Source organism: Ranitomeya imitator, chromosome 1 (assembly GCF_032444005.1).
Source record: "Ranitomeya imitator isolate aRanImi1 chromosome 1, aRanImi1.pri, whole genome shotgun sequence".
Classification (NCBI taxonomy): domain Eukaryota; kingdom Metazoa; phylum Chordata; class Amphibia; order Anura; family Dendrobatidae; genus Ranitomeya; species Ranitomeya imitator.
This window is the reverse complement of record NC_091282.1, coordinates 148,313,759-148,335,498: the sequence shown is the minus strand read 5'-3', so window position 1 is coordinate 148,335,498 and position 21,740 is coordinate 148,313,759. Positions and strand designations below refer to the sequence as shown.

At 41.4% G+C, this 21,740-nt stretch overlaps 1 long non-coding RNA gene across 1 annotated transcript in view; it reads right to left on the bottom strand.

Moving 5' to 3' along the window:
- Positions 1–217: 217 nt before the first annotated feature.
- Positions 218–21,740, bottom strand: part of LOC138657653 (uncharacterized) — a 60,685-nt gene continuing 39,162 nt past the window's right edge. The window contains exon 3 of the long non-coding RNA XR_011317112.1: positions 218–511. This is a non-coding gene — a long non-coding RNA (uncharacterized lncRNA). The remainder of the gene's footprint in view (positions 512–21,740) is intronic.

The following is a 21,740-nucleotide window of genomic DNA, read 5'->3' as shown; positions in this document are numbered from 1 at the left end:
TTCCACATTATATACCTTGGCATTGATGGCCGCCAATACTACTATTCTTGCTTGTCTTTTCCCATTAGTTCCTACTTACTGTACCTGGTGGCCCAGGCAGCGTCCTGTTCAGATTTTTATCCACCTCTGTGTATTTTTAACCTCTGCATTTCATGTGATTGTTTTGATGTGATAAAATAAAAATTGCTTTATTTTTAATTTTTTATTGTGTCCCATACATATTATTCACTGTTGATTTTGTTCAATTATATTGCTTTGGGACGGTATAGTGAAGGGATTGATGTCTTAGTTATTGTAATAATCAAAAGATATAGTAAATGAAAAGTCACTCAAGCAATATGTTCAACAGAGCAGTGTTATCTTTTTCACAATTTTCATATTTTCACAAGCCAATTTTCATTTTTGCGCTTTTGATTCTTCCTCTCCTTCTTCTTTTGTATTCTTCCATTGACACAGCCATATGGTAGCTTATTTTTGAGCAGACACCATTCTTTTCATCATTTACCATGTACTGAAAAAATGAGAAAAAAAAAGGAAATTGATGAACAAAAAAGATAGATATTTCTTTTAACTTTACATTTACAACATTCATTTTGTGGTCAAAATGACCAATATGATTTTTTATATCAGCGTGGTTGTAGTGATACCAAACTTGTACAGTTTTTTTAATATTATATGTAAAAAAAAAAATTGAGACATTTGAAAAAAATTGTGTATCCATTTTCTGAGACCTGTAACATTTTATTTTTTGCGTCGATAAAGCAGTATGAGGGAGTTGTGAGATGATATTATTTATTGATATTATTTTAGAGTACATATTATGTTTGGATCATTTTTTATTAAATTTTTTGTTTAAGTGTAGTGACCAAAAATGGTATTTCTGGCATTAAATTTTTTTTGTCTTTGCTTACAGCATTTATGGTACAGGTTAAATAACTTTACATTTATATTTTATATTTTGATATATAACACTTACCGATGTGGTGATACCAAAAATATTTATTTTTCATTTAACCTTATTGTATTTATTTTTAATGGGAAAAAAAAAGAGTGATTACTAGTGTTGAGCATTCCGATACCGCAAGTATCGGGTATCGGCCGATACTTGCGGTATCGGAATTCCGATACCGAGATCCGATACTTTTGTGGTATCGGGTATCGGTATTGGATCCATAGGGATGTGTAAAATAAAGAATTAAAATAAAAAATATTGATATATTCACCTGTCCGGCGGCCCCTGGACATCACGCTGGTAACCGGCAGGCTTCTTTGTTTAAAATGCGCGCGTTTAGGACCTGCGAATGACGTCCCGGCTTCTGATTGGTCGCGTGCCGCCCATGTGACCGCCACGCGACCAATCAGAAGCCGCGACGTCATTCTCATTCAAAAAAAGTTTGTGAACAGCAGTTTTCAGCTCTTTCCACAGATTCTCGATTGGATTGAGGTCTGGACTTTGACTTGGCCATTCTGACACCTGGATACATTTATTTGTGAACCATTCCATTGTAGATTTTGATTTATGTTTGGGACCATTGTCTTGTTGGAAGACAAATCTCCGTCCCAGTCTCAGGTCTTTTGCAGACTCCAACAGGTTTTCTTCAAGAATGGTCCTGTATTTGGCTCCATCCATCTTCCCATCAATTTTAACCATCTTCCCTGTCCCTCCTGAAGAAAAGCAGGCCCAAACCATGATGCTGCCACCACCCTGTTTGACAGTGGGGATGGTGTGTTCAGGGTGATGAGCTATGTTGCCTTTATGCCAAACATATCTTTCGACATTGTTGCCAAAAAGTTCGATTTTAGTTTCACCTGACCAGAGCACCTTCTTCCACATGTTTAGTGTGTCTCCCAGGTAGCTGGTACCCTGACGAAGGAACCCCCTGACGAAGGAACTTTTGGGTCCGAAACACGTGTCGCGGGGGCACAGCTTGATATATTTGGCGGTCCTGGAGATATTTTTCCCTCAGCTTTGTATAGTAAGTAATACTGAATCATATACATATTGAGCATTGTCCCATGTAGAGAGTGTACGGTATACCTGGCATACCATTTTCTTCTTGTTATACACACAGCACTTTGGTCAATATTGTTTACATGTGAGCTTGTCACGTATGAATTATCCTTTTTATATATATAAAATAGCACTATGCACTTTCTTACTTTTTCATGCGATTTTTTTATACGGTATTTGGTTTACACTTTGCACTTTTTGGCCAGTAATTGCTGCATGTGAACTCTATATACAACATATATAGAGGAAGTCATCTCTGTATTATTAGCACTAAGCACTTTCTGGACATACATTTACATTTGCTTGGAGAGTATATATACATTTTTTAGATCCATTCCAATTTTATATAAATATTGTTTTTTACGTATATGATCTCAGCTTTTATACTTTTAAGCTTTCTGGGGTATCCAGTTTATATATTTATATAGATTTTTGACCTGCCTAATGTACTTATATGTTTTTATGTGCACAGAAGTAAATACATATACATAGTATTTTAATTCTTTAATTTTACTGATTTTTTTGCTGTTGCTACACATAAATAAAAGTAATTTATTCAAATGTTCCCTGTCATCATTATTCTTCTTGGTCTGATCCAGATTCGGTGAATGTTCCCCTCGCTTTTCTAGTGGTTTTCACTTATTTCTTTGACACAGGTGGTGGCCGGGTTTATTATTGATACTAATCTATGGGTATACTATCTATATAGTATTTATATCTTTTTTATATATATACCTGGTTTTTACTCCTGTGTTCCGTTGAATAGTAAAAACATGTACAGTAATCTTAAATATTACAAGTCACAACTAGTACAGGAGGAGAGAGGAACCTGCCCGTGAGGGCTCACAAGCTTCAAGGGATGGGTGAGAATACAGTAGGCGAGGGTAGAGCTGGTCATGCAGTGGTTTGGTCGAACAGTGGTTACTGCAGGTTGTAAGCTTGTCAGAAGAGGTAGGTCTTCAGGTTCTTTTTGAAGGTTTCCATGGTGGACAAGAGTCTGATATGTTGGGGTAGAGAGTTCCAGAGTAGGGGGGATACATGGGAGAAATCTTGTATGTGATTGTGGAAAGAGGAGATAAGAGAGGGGTATAGAAGGAGATCTTGTGAGGATTGGAGGTTGCGTGCTAGTAAGTACCAGGAGATAAGTTCACAGATGTATGGAGGACTCAGATTGTGGATGGCTTTGTATGTCATGTTTAGGGTTTTGAACTGGAGTCTTTGGGTAATGGGGAGCCATTGCAGGGATTGACAGAGGGGAGAGGCTGGGGAATAGCGGCGGTACAGGTGGATCAGTCTGGCAGCATAGTTTAGAATAGATTGGAGGGGTGCAAGAGTGTTAGAGGGGAGGCCACCGAGCATGAGGTTACAATAATCAAGGCTGGAGATGATGAGGGCATGGACTAGGGTTTTTGCAGATTCTTGGTTTAGGAATGTACGGATACAGGAAATATTTTTGAGTTGAAGTCGGCAGGAAGTGGAAAGGGCTTGGATATGTGGTTTGAAGGAGAGATGGGATCAGTACCAAGGATTACCCTAAAGCAGTGAGCTTGTGGGTCAGGGGAGAGTGCGCAGCCATTACTTTACTTTACCTTGAGCAGTCTATTATTCATTAAATATAACCATTCACCATTCTGGAACGTTTGATCCACTCCCATCTGTTCCTTTATCTCTCAGATAACGTTCTTCTTGACCCTTTGCAATCTTTTTTCCCCTCCTTACACTCTACTGAAACTGTCCTTACTAAAGTCTCTTATGATCTGCTAACATCTATATCTAATGGTCACTACTCCCTGCTGATTCTCCTTGATCTCTCTGCAGCATTCGTCACTGTAGATCACCAGCTCCTCCTCACTATGCTGTGATCTAAAGGGCTCAATGATACTGCTTTCTCTTTGTTCTTTTCTGCCTCTCTGACCAATCCTGCACTGCATTTTTTGCTGACTTCTCTTCTGCTCCCCTTCCACTTACTGTGGTGGCTCCTCAGAGATCAGTTCTAGGCCCCCTCCTCTTCTCTCTTTACACACAGATGACAGCGTGGAAAGCAACGGATGCATGGGCCCCCCAGTCCGGTGAATGGGATTCGGGTTTGGGTACTGTTCTAGTATCCAAATTGAACTTATTTTTAAATGATCGGCTGAGCCTGAACATCCACAGGCTCACTCATCACTAATACTGATACCTTGGGATGAATTCCTATAGTATTATTGTCAGCTGTGACCACAGGTGAACACAGACAACGCACTGCTCCTGTGCATAGCTCTTGTCTTTCTGATTGTTAATTTGATAAGATATACTAGTCATATCACTCTTTTCTATTGCTCTTGAGAAAATATTTCACTGATCTTAGGAACTGTAAGCAATGGATGGAAGTCATCAGTCAAATAATACATTTTATGCAATTTAAAATACAGCAGGGAGAGCTATTATTATGCTTTTCAATTTGTAGTGGATCTTGGTAAACCCGAGCAGGTTGCAAATATTTTATGAGTTTGACCATATCTGAATTTAAACCTTAGCTACCTGTTAGTAAGTACCCATTTATATAAAGTGTATAGGAGATCTTTATGTACACAATACATTAAGAAGGGAGGGGGGAGATGAAAAGTCCGCTCACCCTGAAAGTAGTAGCAAGACCAGCTGGTAGGCTTGTGTGGAGCAGCCCCTAGGATGGACTGCATAGCAAAGCAGAGAGAAAGGAATTCCAGCAAGGCAGCAGGTATGTGAGAGATAAAATCCACGATTTATTAGGTACTTTAAAACAGTGGCAGTTCCTCCATTAGCATAACGACCTACACGTTTTGGCTTTCAAAGCCTAAGGGTACCGTCACACTAAGCGACACTGCAGCGATACCGACAATGATGTTGATCGCTGCAGCATCGCTGTTTGGTCGCTGGAGAGCTGTCACACAGACAGCTCTCCAGCGACCAACGATCCCGAAGTCCCCTGGTAACCAGGGTAAACATCAGGTTACTAAGCGCAGGGCCGCGCTTAGTAACCCAATGTTTACCCTGGTTACCAGCGTAAACGTTAAAAAAACAAACATTACATACTTAACTTCAGCTGTCTGTCCTCCGGCGCTCTGCTTTCCTCTGCACTGTCAGCGCCGGTCAGCTGGAAAGCAGAGCAGTGACGTCACCGCTCTGCTTTCTGGCTGGTTGGCGCTGACCCAGGATGCAGGAGGAGTGCAGAGAAGCACAGCGGCGGGGACAGACACCGGAATGTAAGTATGTAGTGTTTGTTTTTTTAACATTTACGCTGGTAACCAGGGTAAACATCGGGTTACTAAGCGCCGCCCTGCGCTTAGTAACCCAATGTTTACCCTGGTTACCAGTGAAGACATCGCTGGATCGGTGTCACACACGCCGATCCAGCGATGTCAGCGGGAAGTCCAGCGAAGAAATAAAGTTCTGGACTTTCCTCAGCGACCAACGATCTCCCAGCAGGGGCCTGATCGTTGGTCGCTGTCACACATAACGATTTCCTTAACGATATCGTTGCTACGTCACAAAAAGCAACGATATCGTTAACGATATTGTTATGTGTGACGGTACCTTTACTCTTGGTAACCAAGAGATTTTATCTCTCACATACTTGCTGACCTGTGGGAATTCCTTTCTATCTGCTTATGTATACAATGGTGTATATTATATGGAACAATTGCTTTAATAAGGGTTTTCCATTTTAGACAGTACATACTTGTTGGAAACCTCTTGCTGAGATAACCAGTGCTTAGATGTGATCTGAGGGATGTAATTGTCAAATTTCATCACAGGTCTACCACATGAGACAATAAACATAACGCTTTGCACATTGACATCAAAGGCTTGTCTGCATAATACAGGACTGGACAAAATACAGGACAGAGCAACACTTTTTAAAATTACTCTCCACCCTGTGAGATGAGGACCATGAATCTGTTAACCCAGAATCCACTCATAAGGTATATAAAAATAAGTTTTCTAAACTGGACAACCACTTTAAACTAAGCTCCATATTTACAAAAGGTCAAGCCCTATCATATTGGAACCCTATATCGGAAAAAACGTGTTGAGAATTTATAATTGCACACTAGCACAAGTTAAATCCATTTCACTCCCAGTCAAAAACAATGAAAAGTGTTATAGAAGATGCAAAGTTTGTGTCAGTAGCAAATATTTCCCATTTATTCATAAAACGAGACATGTATTTTCATTTTGACTGATGAAAGACAATGGTCTTATCCTGTATATTGAATCAAAACCATGATAGCTGACATCTTGGCCTACTGATCATAAAAATAAATGGAGAATATATTACAACATGCATCATACAGTCTAATCATCAATCATATAATTCTGAGAAAAATTAAAGAAACTTCATCTGTCTCTGGGAATTATGTTATGTGGTGATGTTAGGTCGTGGTAGGAATTATCTGCATAAACAGTAATATCAAACATTATTTATTTTCTTACAAGGACAAAATGACTTTCCATTGAGAATAAGTTTGTTCCCAAGACAAAAGTAGGATTTTGCCAATTATGTGTCAAAGTTTTTAATGTATTTACCATTTTTAAAGTAAACATTGTTTATACTTTTCAAGTTTAAATTCCATTTTATTATTTGATTTTTTATGTATACTGTAGACATGGGACTTGCGGCAGGTTGAATGAAAAATTAATATGCTTTTCAATTGCCAAAAAGTTTACTGTACCCACTATGTAGTCATAACTTATGCCCCTCAATAATCAAATTGAAACACTAAGAATGATAAGATGTGCGATTTTAAAAGTCACAGGATTGATAGACGTGTATATGTGATGGTGGGCACAACGAAAAATATACTAAAAGAATCAACCCAATGCATACGAAACATGTAACAAAGAAACCAAAGAAAAAAAGGTATGCACACAGAAGGGATCACCTGTTGTGAATTCTGTGGATGAATTCACTCCTGTGGTCACAAGTGGTACTGCAGCTTCTGAGCTTCCTCCCTCAGGTGTTCTGGTGAGCTCGTTGGCTGCTTTGTTATTTAACTCCGCCTGATTCTGTCTTCCTTGCTCCTGGTCAATGTTCCAGTGTTGGATCTGTGCTTCTGGATCTTTCCTGTGGCCTGCTGCTCTGCTTAGATAAGTGCTTCTTTGCTTTTGTTGCTACTTTTTCTGTCCAGCTTGTCAATTCGTTTTGCTGGAAGCTCTGAGACGCAAAGGGTGTACCGCCGTGCCGTTAGTTCGGCACGGTGGGTCTTTTTACCCCCTTTGCGTGGTTTTTGCTTTAGGGTTTTTTTGTAGACTGCAAAGTTCTCTTTGCTATCCTCGCTCTATCTAGAATATCGGGCCTTACTTTGCTGAATCTATTTCATCCCTACGTTTGTCTTTTCATCTTGCTAACAGTCATTATATGTGGGGGGCTGCCTTTTCCTTTGGGGTATTTCTCTGAGGCAAGTCAGGCTTGTTTTTCTATCTTCAGGCTAGTCAGCTCCTCAGGCTGTGCCGAGTTGCATAGGTAGTTTCAGGCGCAATCCACAGCCACCTTTAGTTGTGTTTAGGATAGGTTCAGGTTTGCAGTCTACAGAGATTCCACGTCTCAGAGCTAGTTCTATTGTTTTTGGGATTTGTCAGATCACTGTATGTGCTTTGACTTCTGGCACACTGTGTCACTGGATTGCCTTCATAACAGTACTAGGAACCAAACTAATGATTCTCAATAGAGGGAAAAAAGAAGTTCTGACATCATTTTTTTTCCTCAGCTCTGTGTTCATTTTTTTTTTTCCCCTAGACATTTGGGTGTTTCAGGACACAGGTGTGGACATGGATATTCAGAGTCTGTGCTCTTCAATGGATAATCTCGTTATAAATGTACAAAAGATTCAAGATACTATAGATCAGAAATCTATGCTAGAACCAAGAATTCCTATTCCTGATTTGTTTTTTGGTGATGGAACTAAGTTTCTTAATTTCAAAAATAATTGTAAGCTATTTCTGGCCTTGAAACCTCATTCTTCTGGTAACCCTGTTCAACAGGTTTTGATTATTATTTCTTTTTTGCGCGGCGACCCTCAGGACTGGGCATTTTCTCTTGCGCCAGGAGACCCTGCATTGAGTAATGTCAATGCGTTTTTCCTGGCGCTCGGATTACTTTACGATGAGCCTAATTCAGTGGATCAGGCTGAAAAGAATTTGCTGGCTTTGTGCCAGGGTCAGGATGATATAGAAGTATATTGTCAGAAATTTAGGAAGTGGTCAGTACTCACTCTGTGGAATGAATCTGCGCTGGCAGCTTTGTTCAGAAAGGGTCTCTCTGAGGCTCTTAGGGATGTCATGGTGGGTTTTCCTATACCTGCTGGTTTGAATGAGTCTATGTCTTTGGCCATTCAGATCGGTCGACGCTTGCGCGAGCGTAAATCTGTGCACCATTTGGCGGTATTGTCTGAGATTAAACCTGAGCCTATGCAGTGCGATAGGACTATGACCAGAGTTGAACGGCAAGAACACAGACGTCTGAATGGTCTGTGTTTCTACTGTGGTGATTCCACTCATGCTATTTCTGATTGTCCTAAGCGCACTAAGCGGTTCGATAGGTCTGCCGTCATTGGTACTGTACAATCCAAATTCCTTCTGTCCATTACCTTGATATGCTCTTTGTCATCGTATTCTCTCATGGCATTTGTGGATTCAGGCGCTGCCCTGAATCTGATGGATTTGGATTATGCTAAACGTTGTGGGTTTTTCTTGGAGCCTTTGCGGTGTCCTATTCCCTTGAGAGGAATTGATGCTACACCTTTGGCCAAGAATAAGCCTCAATACTGGACCCAGCTGACCATGTGCATGGCTCCTGCACATCAGGAAGTTATTCGCTTTTTGGTGCTACATAATCTGCATGATGTGGTCATGTTGGGGTTGCCATGGCTGCAAACCCATAATCCAGTTTTGGATTGGAACTCTATGTCGGTATCCAGCTGGGGTTGTCAGGGGGTACATGGTGATGTTCCATTTGTGTCAATTTCGGCATCCACTCCTTCTGAGGTCCCGGAGTTCTTGTCTGATTATCAGGATGTATTTGAGGAGCCCAAGTCCGATGCCCTACCTCCGCATAGGGATTGTGATTGTGCTATCAATTTGATTCCTGGTAGTAAATTCCCTAAAGGTCGATTATTTAATTTATCCGTGCCTGAACACGCCGCTATGCGCAGTTATGTGAAGGAATCCCTGGAGAAGGGACATATTCGCCCATCATCATCACCACTGGGAGCAGGGTTCTTTTTTGTAGACAAGAAGGATGGTTCGCTGAGACCATGTATTGATTACCGCCTTCTTAATAAGATCACTGTTAAATTTCAGTATCCCTTGCCATTGTTATCTGACTTGTTTGCTCGGATTAAGGGGGCTAGTTGGTTCACTAAGATAGATCTTCGTGGTGCGTATAATCTGGTGAGAATCAGGCAAGGAGATGAATGGAAAACTGCATTTAATACGCCCGAGGGTCATTTTGAGTATCTAGTGATGCCGTTCGGACTTGCCAATGCTCCATCTGTGTTTCAGTCTTTTATGCATGACATCTTCCGTGAGTATCTGGATAAATTTCTGATTGTTTACTTGGATGACATTTTGATCTTCTCAGATGATTGGGACTCTCATGTGAAGCAGGTCAGAATGGTTTTCCAGGTCCTGCGTGCTAATTCTTTGTTTGTGAAGGGATCAAAGTGTCTCTTCGGTTTGCAGAAAGTTTCATTTTTGGGGTTCATCTTTTCCCCTTCTACTATCGAGATGGATCCGGTTAAGGTCCAAGCCATCCAGGATTGGACTCAGCCGACATCTCTGAAAAGTCTGCAAAAATTCCTGGGCTTTGCTAATTTTTATCGTCGCTTCATCTGTAATTTTTCTAGCATTGCCAAACCATTGACCGATTTGACCAAGAAGGGTGCTGATTTGGTTAATTGGTCTTCTGCTGCTGTGGAAGCTTTTCAGGAGTTGAAGCATTGTTTTTGTTCTGCCCCTGTGTTGTGTCAACCAGATGTTTCTCTTCCGTTCCAGGTCGAGGTTGATGCTTCTGAGATTGGAGCAGGGGCGGTTTTGTCACAGAGAGGTTCTGGTTGCTCAGTGTTGAAACCATGTGCTTTCTTTTCCAGGAAGTTTTCGGCTGCTGAGCGTAATTATGATGTGGGCAACCGAGAGTTGCTGGCCATGAAGTGGGCATTCGAGGAATGGCGTCATTGGCTTGAAGGAGCTAAGCATCGCGTGGTGGTATTGACTGATCATAAGAACCTTACTTATCTCGAGTCTGCCAAGCGCTTGAATCCTAGACAGGCCCGTTGGTCGTTATTTTTTGCCCGCTTCGATTTTGTGATTTCGTACCTTCCGGGCTCTAAAAATGTGAAGGCGGATGCTCTGTCTAGGAGTTTTGTGCCCGACTCTCCGGGTTCATCTGAGCCGGCGAGTATCCTCAAGGAAGGAGTCATTGTGTCTGCCATCTCCCCTGATTTGCGGCGAGTGTTGCAAAAATTTCAGGCGAATAAACCTGATCGTTGTCCGGCGGAGAAACTGTTCGTCCCTGATAGGTGGACTAATAAACTTATCTCTGAACTTCATTGTTCGGTGTTGGCTGGTCATCCTGGAATCTTTGGTACCAGAGAGTTAGTGGCTAGATCCTTCTGGTGGCCATCTCTGTCACGGGATGTACGTACTTTTGTGCAGTCCTGTGGGATTTGTGCTAGGGCTAAGCCCTGCTGTTCACGTGCCAGTGGGTTGCTTTTGCCCTTGCCGATCCCAAAGAGGCCTTGGACACATATTTCCATGGATTTCATTTCTGACCTTCCCGTTTCTCAAAAGATGTCAGTCATTTGGGTGGTCTGTGATCGCTTTTCTAAAATGGTCCATCTGGTGCCCTTGGTTAAATTGCCTTCCTCCTCTGATTTGGTGCCTTTGTTCTTCCAGCATGTGGTTCGTTTGCATGGCATTCCTGAGAATATTGTTTTTGACAGAGGTTCCCAGTTTGTTTCCAGGTTTTGGCGAGCTTTTTGTGGTAGGATGGGCATTGACCTATCTTTTTCCTCGGCTTTCCATCCTCAGACTAATGGCCAGACCGAACGAACCAATCAGACCTTGGAAACATATCTGAGATGTTTTGTTTCTGCTGACCAGGATGATTGGGTGTCCTTTTTGCCATTGGCTGAGTTCGCCCTTAATAATCGGGCCAGCTCGGCTACCTTGGTATCTCCATTTTTCTGCAATTCTGGGTTCCATCCTCGTTTCTCTTCAGGACAGGTTGAGTCTTTGGACTGTCCTGGTGTGGATTCTGTGGTGGACAGGTTGCAGCAGATCTGGACTCAGGTAGTGGACAATTTGACCTTGTCCCAGGAGAAGGCACAACTTTTCGCTAATCGCAGACGCCGTGTGGGTCCCCGACTTCGTGTTGGGGATCTGGTTTGGTTATCTTCTCGTCATATTCCTATGAAGGTTTCCTCTCCTAAATTTAAACCTCGTTTTATTGGTCCGTATAGGATTTCTGAGATTCTCAATCCTGTGTCTTTTCGTCTGACCCTCCCAGACTCCTTTTCCATACATAATGTATTCCATAGGTCGTTGTTGCGGAGATACGTGGCACCTATGGTTCCATCTGTTGAGCCTCCTGCCCCGGTTTTGGTGGAGGGGGAATTGGAGTATATTGTGGAGAAAATTTTGGATTCTCGTGTTTCTAGACGGAAACTCCAGTATCTGGTTAAATGGAAGGGTTACGCTCAGGAAGATAATTCCTGGGTTTTTGCCTCTGATGTCCATGCTCCAGATCTTGTTCGTGCCTTTCATGTGGCTCATCCTGGTCGGCCTGGGGGCTCTGGTGAGGGTTCGGTGACCCCTCCTCAAGGGGGGGGGGGTACTGTTGTGAATTCTGTGGATGAATTCACTCCTGTGGTCACAAGTGGTACTGCAGCTTCTGAGCTTCCTCCCTCAGGTGTTCTGGTGAGCTCGTTGGCTGCTTTGTTATTTAACTCCGCCTGATTCTGTCTTCCTTGCTCCTGGTCAATGTTCCAGTGTTGGATCTGTGCTTCTGGATCTTTCCTGTGGCCTGCTGCTCTGCTTAGATAAGTGCTTCTTTGCTTTTGTTGCTACTTTTTCTGTCCAGCTTGTCAATTCGTTTTGCTGGAAGCTCTGAGACGCAAAGGGTGTACCGCCGTGCCGTTAGTTCGGCACGGTGGGTCTTTTTACCCCCTTTGCGTGGTTTTTGCTTTAGGGTTTTTTTGTAGACTGCAAAGTTCTCTTTGCTATCCTCGCTCTATCTAGAATATCGGGCCTCACTTTGCTGAATCTATTTCATCCCTACGTTTGTCTTTTCATCTTGCTAACAGTCATTATATGTGGGGGGCTGCCTTTTCCTTTGGGGTATTTCTCTGAGGCAAGTCAGGCTTGTTTTTCTATCTTCAGGCTAGTCAGCTCCTCAGGCTGTGCCGAGTTGCATAGGTAGTTTCAGGCGCAATCCACAGCCACCTTTAGTTGTGTTTAGGATAGGTTCAGGTTTGCAGTCTACAGAGATTCCACGTCTCAGAGCTAGTTCTATTGTTTTTGGGTTTTGTCAGATCACTGTATGTGCTCTGACTTCTGGCACACTGTGTCACTGGATTGCCTTCATAACAATCACCTTATCAACTATGAACAAATACACAAACCATTAAACTACAAAAAATATAAAAACATAAAAAAGCCAAATGCTGTTGATAGCCTGACTGTGCATAGCTGTCTTCCCCAAAATAATCACAATGTACCAAAAAAAGCACCATCAGAGACCAAGCTGGAGTACAAATACAAGAAATAGTAAAGGGCAGTTGATGTTTGCCAAAAAGAATTTTCTGTATGTACCTCCGTTGATGGCGCCCTGCCATCCACAAAATAGGAAAAAAAAGTCAATGCATGCTGTTTATCACATCAATAAGCAGAGTAATAAATGTATCAAGCTCTTAAATATTTGAGCAGGTATAAAGAGCAACCTATAAATGTGGTGGGTCAAATAACGACCGGTTCCCAAATGCGGTTAATGTCTGAAAAGGTAAAACAGATCATGGTGAATAAAATGCTATATTCTGCTGGGGAAACAAAGCCCCACATGTATAGACACACACAAGGTGTCTTACTCAGGGGTTGAGCCAGTGGGAAGAGTAAGACTTATATATAAGAAAAAATCATAAAGAATACTCACCAGCTGTAGCGAGAGAGGCAGAACTGCGGCATACCAGGATTCTTTAAGCGCGTGCGTGCTGATGAACAGTCATGTGTCATCACAAAATTGGCTATGCGCAAGTGCACTGCCAGCCAATCAGGATGGTAACACGCAGATTGCATCACCTGCTCGGCTATGAGCAGGCGCACAGCTGGCCAATCAGAATGCCTCCTGTGGCCACGTCCAGGGAGGTTGGCTACAGTCACATGGCTCTTAAATTGAAATAATATGTGCAACTGTAGTCACAGGAACATAAAGCTGCTTGGAGATGGTCTTATAACGTTTACTTTTAACATGTTTATCTATAATTTTCTTTCTAATCTCCTGAGACAACTCTTTCCTTCGTTTCCTCTGGTCCAGGTTGAGTGTGATACACACCATGTCACCAAACAGCACAGTGAGTATCTGTAGCCCTATATACAGGCCCACTCACTGATTCCAAGTTCGTAAACACCTGTGATGCTAGTTAGTGGACACACCTTGATTTAACATATCCCTTTTATCACATTATTTTCAGGGCTACCATCATTTCTGTCCAGGCCTATTTCATGAGTTTTATTTTTTTTTAAATTCTGTGGAAGCATGGTTGAAAAGCAATATCTGACTATCATTTCATTTTCATAGATCTTTTATTTATTATTACTTTTGTCAGATTCAAGTTATTTCTGTGACCATTGTGGGTTTTTCTGTCATTAAACGAGGGGTACCAACAATTTTGACCATGTGTGTAGTATGTGTTACCTAAGATTATTATCATTATAAAAGTATGTTAGTGTCCATACAAATAAGGGTAAGCCATCAAAATTGTCCATAGGACAAACAAGATAAAAGAGAAGGCTGTTAGCTGGAAGTGATTGGGACTACAAAAGTGACCTAATACGAATGAAGAAAAATAAATGTATTTATATACACACACACAATGGATGGATGTACACACATAGATATATACATTCAAAGTGATTGAAAATCTGTGGCTAGACCTCAAAACAAGCTGAAAACATGAAAATATGTTTGTTTTTGCCTAAAATACAACGAAAATGTGTCATCTTTAAGTTTAGGACTTTTAGAGATCATTTCATCTTCCACCTGCTTAACCCCTTTCTGACATCTGATTAACTATCTTGTCCAGATGGCCTGGGCCCATATGACCACCGACGGGATAGTATGTCATATGCGATCAGCCGCGCTCATGGCGGGAGCGCGGACGATCGCAGCCGGGTGTCAGCTAATTATCACAGCTGACATCCGGTACTATGCGCCAGGAGAGGTCACGGACCACTCCCGGCAAATTAACCGCCGGAACAAATCAAACATGATCGCAGCGTTCCGGTGACATAGGGAAGCATTGCACAGGAAGGGGGCTCCCTGTGTGCTTCCCTGAAACCCTCAGAACAACGCACTCCACGTGAGGAGTGGAGAAGCTGGGGACAAGGAGAACCAGAAAACTGAAGAAAGAGACTGATGAGGATATGAGAACCGGGCTGAGGAAAGAGAACACTGGAACGGTGGAACACGGGAGCAGGTACTAAAATAGAGAAGGAGAAATCAAGGGGTTAATCAGCAACTAGACTGGCGAAGTACAGAGTAACAGCGCGGCCTAACTAAGGCAAGGAAACATGATAATCAGGCGCCTCCACTAAGGGAAATACCTGATGTCAGACACCGATAGGCCAGGATGTACTGCCGGGTCAGGTCACGCAGGAGAATAAAGGCAAAGGGAGCGCGCGGTCAGCAACCTACAGGAGCGCGCCAGTGAGTGCAGGGAGGACGCGTGCCGGGATGTAAGCACCGAGCCCTGGAGTGAGGAGGATGCGGCGGGGAGAGCTACCGACCTGGACCCGGCGGCAGCAGGCGAGGTGTTAGGAGCCGAGGTAACATCCTGCACTGACTGTTAGATCACTGATCTCACACAGTGATATGCAAAGTGTCAGATCAGCGATCTGATAATACATTGTGATGTCCCACCCTGGGACAATGTAAAAAAGTAAAACAAAAAAAAATGCACCGTGTAAAAAATTTTTTTAAATTCCTAAATAAAGAAAAAAAAATCATTCCTATAAATACATTTCTTTATGTAAATAAAAAAAGCAATAAAAATGTGCATATTTAGTATCGCCGCATCCGTAACGATCTGACCTATAAAACTGTCCCACTAGTTAACCCCTTTAGTGAACACCGTAAAAGAAATAAATAAAAACGCTGAACAAAAAGTGGAATAACACGCGATCAAAAAGACAGAAATAAATAAACATGGTACCGCTGAAAACGTTATCTTGTCCTGCAAAAAAAGAGCCATGACACAGTGTCAGAGAAAAAAAAAAGTTATAGCCCTCAGAATAAAGCAAAATAATTATTTTTATATAAAATTGTTTTTATTGTATAAAAGCGCCAAAACATGAAAAAATGATATAAATGAAGTAGCGCTGTTATTGTACTAACCCAAAGAATAAAGCTGCTTTATCAATTTTACCAACCGCGGAACGGTATAAATGCCCCCACAAAAGAAATTCATGAATTTCTGGTTTTTGTTCATTCCTCCTCACAAAAATTGGAATAAAAAGCGATCAAAAATGTCATGTGCCCGAAAATGGTACAAATAAAAACGTCAACTCGTCCCGCAAAAAAGCAAGACCTCACATGACTCTGTGGACCAAAATATGGAAAATTTATAGCTCTCAAAATGTGGTGACGCAAAAACTAGTTTTTGTAATAAAAAGCATTTTTTAGTGTGTGACGGCTGCCAAACATAAAAACCCACTGTAAAAACCCGTTATAAATAGTAAATCAAGCCCCCTTTTATCACCACCTTAGTTAGGGAAAAATAATGAAATAAAATGTCTTTTATTTCCATTTTCCTATTAGGGTTAGGGTTGGGGCTAAAGTTATTATTAGGGCTAAAGTTAGGGTTGGGGCTAAAGTTAGGGTTAGGGTTGGGGTTGGGCTAAAGTTATTATTAGGGCTAAAGTTAGGGTTGGGGCTAATGTTAGGGTCAGGGTTGGAGCTAGAGTTGGGGCTAGGATTTGGATTACCTTTACAGTCGGGTTAGGGATGTCTTAGGGTTAGGGGTGTGGTTAGGGTTATGGTTAGGGTTGTGATTGGGGTTAGGGGTGTGTTGGAGTTAGGGGTGTGTTGGGGTTGGGATTAGGGTTAGGGGTGTGGTTAGGGTTATTGTTAGGGTTAGGGGTGTGTTGGGGTTAGGGGTATGGTTCCGGTTGGGATTAGGGTTAGGGGTGTGTTGGGGTTAGGGTTGGAGTTAGAATTGGGGATTTCCACTGTTTAGGCACATCAGGGGCTCTGCAAACACAGCCTGACGCCCGCAGACCATTCATCAAAGTCTGCATTCCAAGACATCACTACTTCCCTTCCGAGCACCGGCGTATGCCCAAACAGTGGTTTACCCCCACATATGGGGTATCAGCGTACTCTGGACAAATTGGACAACAACTCTTGTGGTCCAATTTTTCCTGATACTCTTGGGAAAATAAAAATTTGGGGGCTAAAAAAATCATTTTTGTGGGAAAAAATGTTTTTTTATTTCCACAGCTCTGCGTTATAAACTTTAGAGAAAGACTTGGGGGTTCAAAGTTTTCACAACACATCTAGATAAGTTCCTTGGGTGGTCTTGTGGGGAGTTTCTACTGTTTAGGTACTTCAGGGGCTCTGCAAATGCAACATGATGCCCGCAGACCAATCCATCAAAGTCTGCATTCCAAAACGCCACTTCTTCCTTTCCATGCTCGGCCATGCACTCAGTGGTTTACCCCCACATATAGAGTAATGTACAACAACTTTTGGGGTCCATTTTCTCCTATTACCCTTGGTAAAATAAAACAAATTGGATCTGAAGTAATTTTTTTATGAAAAAAGTTAAATGTTCATTTTTTTAAAAAACATTCCAAAAATTCCTGTGGCGCGCCTGAAGAGTTAATAAACTTCTTAAATGTGGTTTTGAGCACCTTGAGGGGTGCAATTTTTAGAATGTGTCACTTTTTGGTGTTTTCTATCATATAGACCCCTCAAAGTGACTTCAATTGTGATGTGGTCTCTAAACAATATGGTGTTGTAAAAATGAAAAATCGACGGTCAATTTTAACCCTTATAACTCCCTAACAAAAAAATTTGGTTCCAAAATTGTGCTGATGTAAAGCAGACATGTGGATAATGTTACTTATTAAGTATTTTATGAAAATTCAAAGTTGGAAAGAAACTTTACCACTATCATGAAGTACAATATGTTATGAGAAAACATTGTCAGAATCGCCGGGATCCGTTGAAGTATTACAGAGCTACAACCTCATAAAGGGACAATGGTCAGAATTGTAAAAATTGGCCCGGCAAACCACCCTTGGGGGTAAAGGGGTTAACTTTTCACAATAAAAGTAATTTTGACCAGGGGTGCTCAAACTTTTACATGCCATTGTAGAGCAGAGAAAATAGGAAAAATTACTGGGTAGAAAGGCAAAATGGGCTATTGTGAGTACACAATGCTACATATTATGATAATTGCAATATATAAAGAGGATTAAACATTTAATAGGAGTGCTTCTTTGTTGTGTCATGCATTATTTAAAGGAAACCTGTCTGCAGTTTTGGCCGATATAAGATACGGCCATCACCTTTCAGGGCTGATATACAGCATTTTGTAATGCTGTATATCTGCCCCCAACCCAACCTGGAAGAGAAGAAAAATAACTTTTATTAAACTCACCTGCAGGGCTGTCCGGTCTGAGGGGTGTCACTGGTCGTGATCCAAGCCTCCCATTTTGTTACCATCCCAGTCCTCCTGCTTGCTTGAAAGGTGATGACCATATCTCATATCGGCCAAAACTGCTGACAGGTTCCCTTTAATGAATCATCATTTTAGTGCATCTGATAAATGGCATATGCATTCTTGTGAGAACGTGAAAGGTTGCAATATTTAAGTGGAGCCTCATGTTGTGGCAACATTTTGCAACTTTTCAAAGTTCCAATGAATTAGGCCCAAAATTTTCAAAATATCTCAATTTGTTCAGTATTGACCATGAGCGTCATTCGCAGAAATACATGCACTTTCACACTTTAGCATTATTAATGGTTGCCAGAGAAATGTTCTTCCCCATTGATTGCATCTGGACAAATGATCAAGATCCTCTGTTGGCACCTCTCTTTGCAATTGCTGATGAAGGACATCCCAGATGTGCTCAAAGGAGACAAGTCTGGAGACGCTGCAGGCTATGGTAGTAGGTTTAGGTAAGAGGAAAAGTCAGTGGTGATTTATATGTCAACTATACACATACTGTATATTGATCTCTGGAGTACTAGTATGTACCACCTTATTGTCACTGGTCCTAGCATCATTGTGGTGGTATTATTTGGTTATTATGTAGTAAGATGTGATCAAGGTGTGGGGCTTTATTTCATTTTTATATAGTGGTATTGGTGGTAGTACTGGTGAAAAGTACACTGGGTTTTTGTATTGTGATATTTGATACATGAATAGTAGTCTTTTTTTCCGAGGAAGAACATATATGTTTAAAGATCCAAGAAGAACCACAGTGACGTATTGCATCAGAACGACAAATCAGTGGCTGTAGGGGTACCTAGGTCCCAAATTTTCCCTGAGGCATATAGAACTCTAGGCGTGCCCCTATTTAATATTGCATGAGTGATCACAAACACTACTGCAACTTTTACCACTAGACAGTTAATACCAAACTTGGTGATTACTTTAGAGCTTTGGGTCTGATATCTTTCTTTTGATAGTTAGACTTTTGCCTTATATTATTGTGTAAATTACTTTAAGAAGAATGATTTGGAATAGAATGTAGAGTGTTAACACCACCAATTTGCAATGTAGAAAGTTCTGGAAGGGTAGGAGGAGCAAAGTTTATTTAAGGTTCCACTCTCAATTTGGAGTTTAAATTAGTGTGATTTGTTGTGCAGAAAAGTGATAGCAGAGATTTACAGAAGCATAGTCCTGAATTGTTTGCTTACCAAATAAGGAGGAGGATACTTATATGCCTCTGCATTGCACCGTTAAACTTTTGTACTGGGCTCCTTTTTTAACCACTACTACTACTCTCTTGTTAACCTCTTTATTTGACATCTTGGAGTAAACCACATCCACATCCAGTCTCAATAGTTCAGCAGTGTCATCCCAAACATTATTATTATTTATTTATATAGCACCATTAATTCCATGGTGCTGTACATAAGAAGGGGTTACAGCAAAAGACAAATATCAATTACAGTAAAAAAACTAAAAATGACAGACTGGTACAGAAAGAAGAGGACCCTGCCCTTACCGGCTTACATTCTACAGGATTATGGAGAAGGAGACAGTAGGTCGGGGGTTGCAGTAGCTCCCATGGTGTTGAGGTGGCTATGTGGTCATTACACAGAGGGTGCAGGGGGTGGGCGTCATGGGCACGGATTTGAGGTCGGCAAGATTTTGGGTGTTTATATTGGGTTGGGAGCAATAGAAGGGGATAGTAATGGGAGGTATGAGCTGTGGGGTCCAGGATTGAGAGGTATGTCTCCAGCAGTGAGGAGAAGCAGAGAGAGACAGAGCAGATGGGAGAAGGAGAGTGGGCGGATTGTTTTGTGTTTTACTAGGAGAGATCTGAGGTTGAGGAGCAGATCAGAGGAGGAGGTCAGGTGGGGAGGCAAGAGGGAAAGAGAGATGATTACTTGGTTACTAGCATTCATACCATTCCTAGCCATGAAGTCATCACTGCATCTGAAATACAGTACAAGGCATTCAACAGCCATGATAAAGGATCTGATTCATGCCCAATATACTTCTAACTGTGCAATGCTCAGCATCATCATGTCACATTCTCTTTCATCTGCTTTCTACTTTCCCATATACTGGTGCTTCTGACAAAATTAGAATATCATCAAAAAGTTAATTTATTTCGGTTCTTCAATACAAAAAGTGAAACTCATATATTCTATAGAGTCATTACAAACAGAGTGATCTATTTCAAGTGTTTATTTCTGTTAATGTTAATGATTATGGCCTACTGCCAGTGAAAACCCAAAAATCATTATCTCGGTAAATTACAATACTTTATAACACCTGCTTCAAAAATGGTTTTAAAATCGTAAATGTTGGCCTACTGGAATGTATGTTCAGTAAATGCACCCAATACTTGGTCAGGACTCCATTTGCATCATTTACTGCATCAATGCGGCATGGCATGGAGGTGATCAGTCTGTGGCACTGATGAGGTGTTATGGAAATATTAAATAATTCACAAGGCAATTGATTATAAGACAAGTAGTGATTAATATAATGAACATAATCAAAACTGCAGTCTTAATCAAAAAATGAGGATTAAAATTATAGAAGAAACCACTGAAAGATATACAGTGGGTACGGAAAGTATTCAGACCCCTTTAAATTTTTCACTCTTTGTTTCATTTTAGCCATTTGGTAAATTCAAAAAAGTTCATTTTTTTCTCATTAATGTACACTCTGTGATATTTTAGTTTTTCTTTTTTTAATAATTTTGCAAACATTTTTACATGTCTGTTTTTTTCAGTCAAGATGGGGTGCAGAGTGAAAAATGTAAAGAGGACTGAATACTTTCCTTACCCACTGTAAATTTGCTTTTTAATTATATTCTAATTTTGTGAGTAGCACTTGTATGTAGAATCAAGATCTACTGCAAAATTTCTTTACACTTTTTAATAAAAAGATTAGGAATGAGCGAACGTGCTTGGTGATAATTGGATATTACTTGAGTATTTTGGTGCTCGGATGTGCTAGGTAAACCCTCGATGAGCATTGGTTGTTGCTTTGATTTGAAGCTCGAATTTTCACAAAGCATGTTTGGTGTTTGTTACACAGCCAATAGGCATGCAATGATTTCCTTCTAGCCACTGTAATGCTGTAGCCATCTTGGTAGTTTGGTAGGATTTGCTTGTCACATTACCTCATCAGAGGTTGTAAAAGGACAGGTGCCGCCAAGCTCCGCTCACTGACATCATTGCACAGCTCAGGGACAGTTATGATTGGAGGGAGAGAGCTGTTACTCAGGTTTAAATTTAACTAATCAGGGTCCTTTAGTGGTGATATTATCGCTGATGCTGAACCTTCATACTAACAGTCCTTCTAATGGTACCTTCGCACTGAACAACTTAACAACGATATTGCTAGCGATCCGTGACGTTGCAGCGTCCTGGATAGCGATATCATTGTGTTTGACATGCAGCAGCGATCTGGATCCTGCTGTGACATCGTTGGACAGAGCAGAAAGGCCAGAACTTTATTTCGTCGCTGGATTCCCCGTAGACATCACTGAATCGGCGTGTGTGACGCCGATTCAGCGATGCCTTCACTGGTAAACAGGGTAAACATCGGATTACTAAGCGCAGGGCCGCGCTTAGTAACCCGATGTTTACCCTGGTTACCATTGTAAATGTAAAAAAAAACAAACACTACATACTTACATTCTGGTGTCTGTCCCCTCGCCGTCAGCTTCCCTGCACTGTGAGCGCCGGCCGGCCGTAAAGCACAGTGGTGACGTCACCGCTCTGCTTTACGGCCGGCCGGCGCTG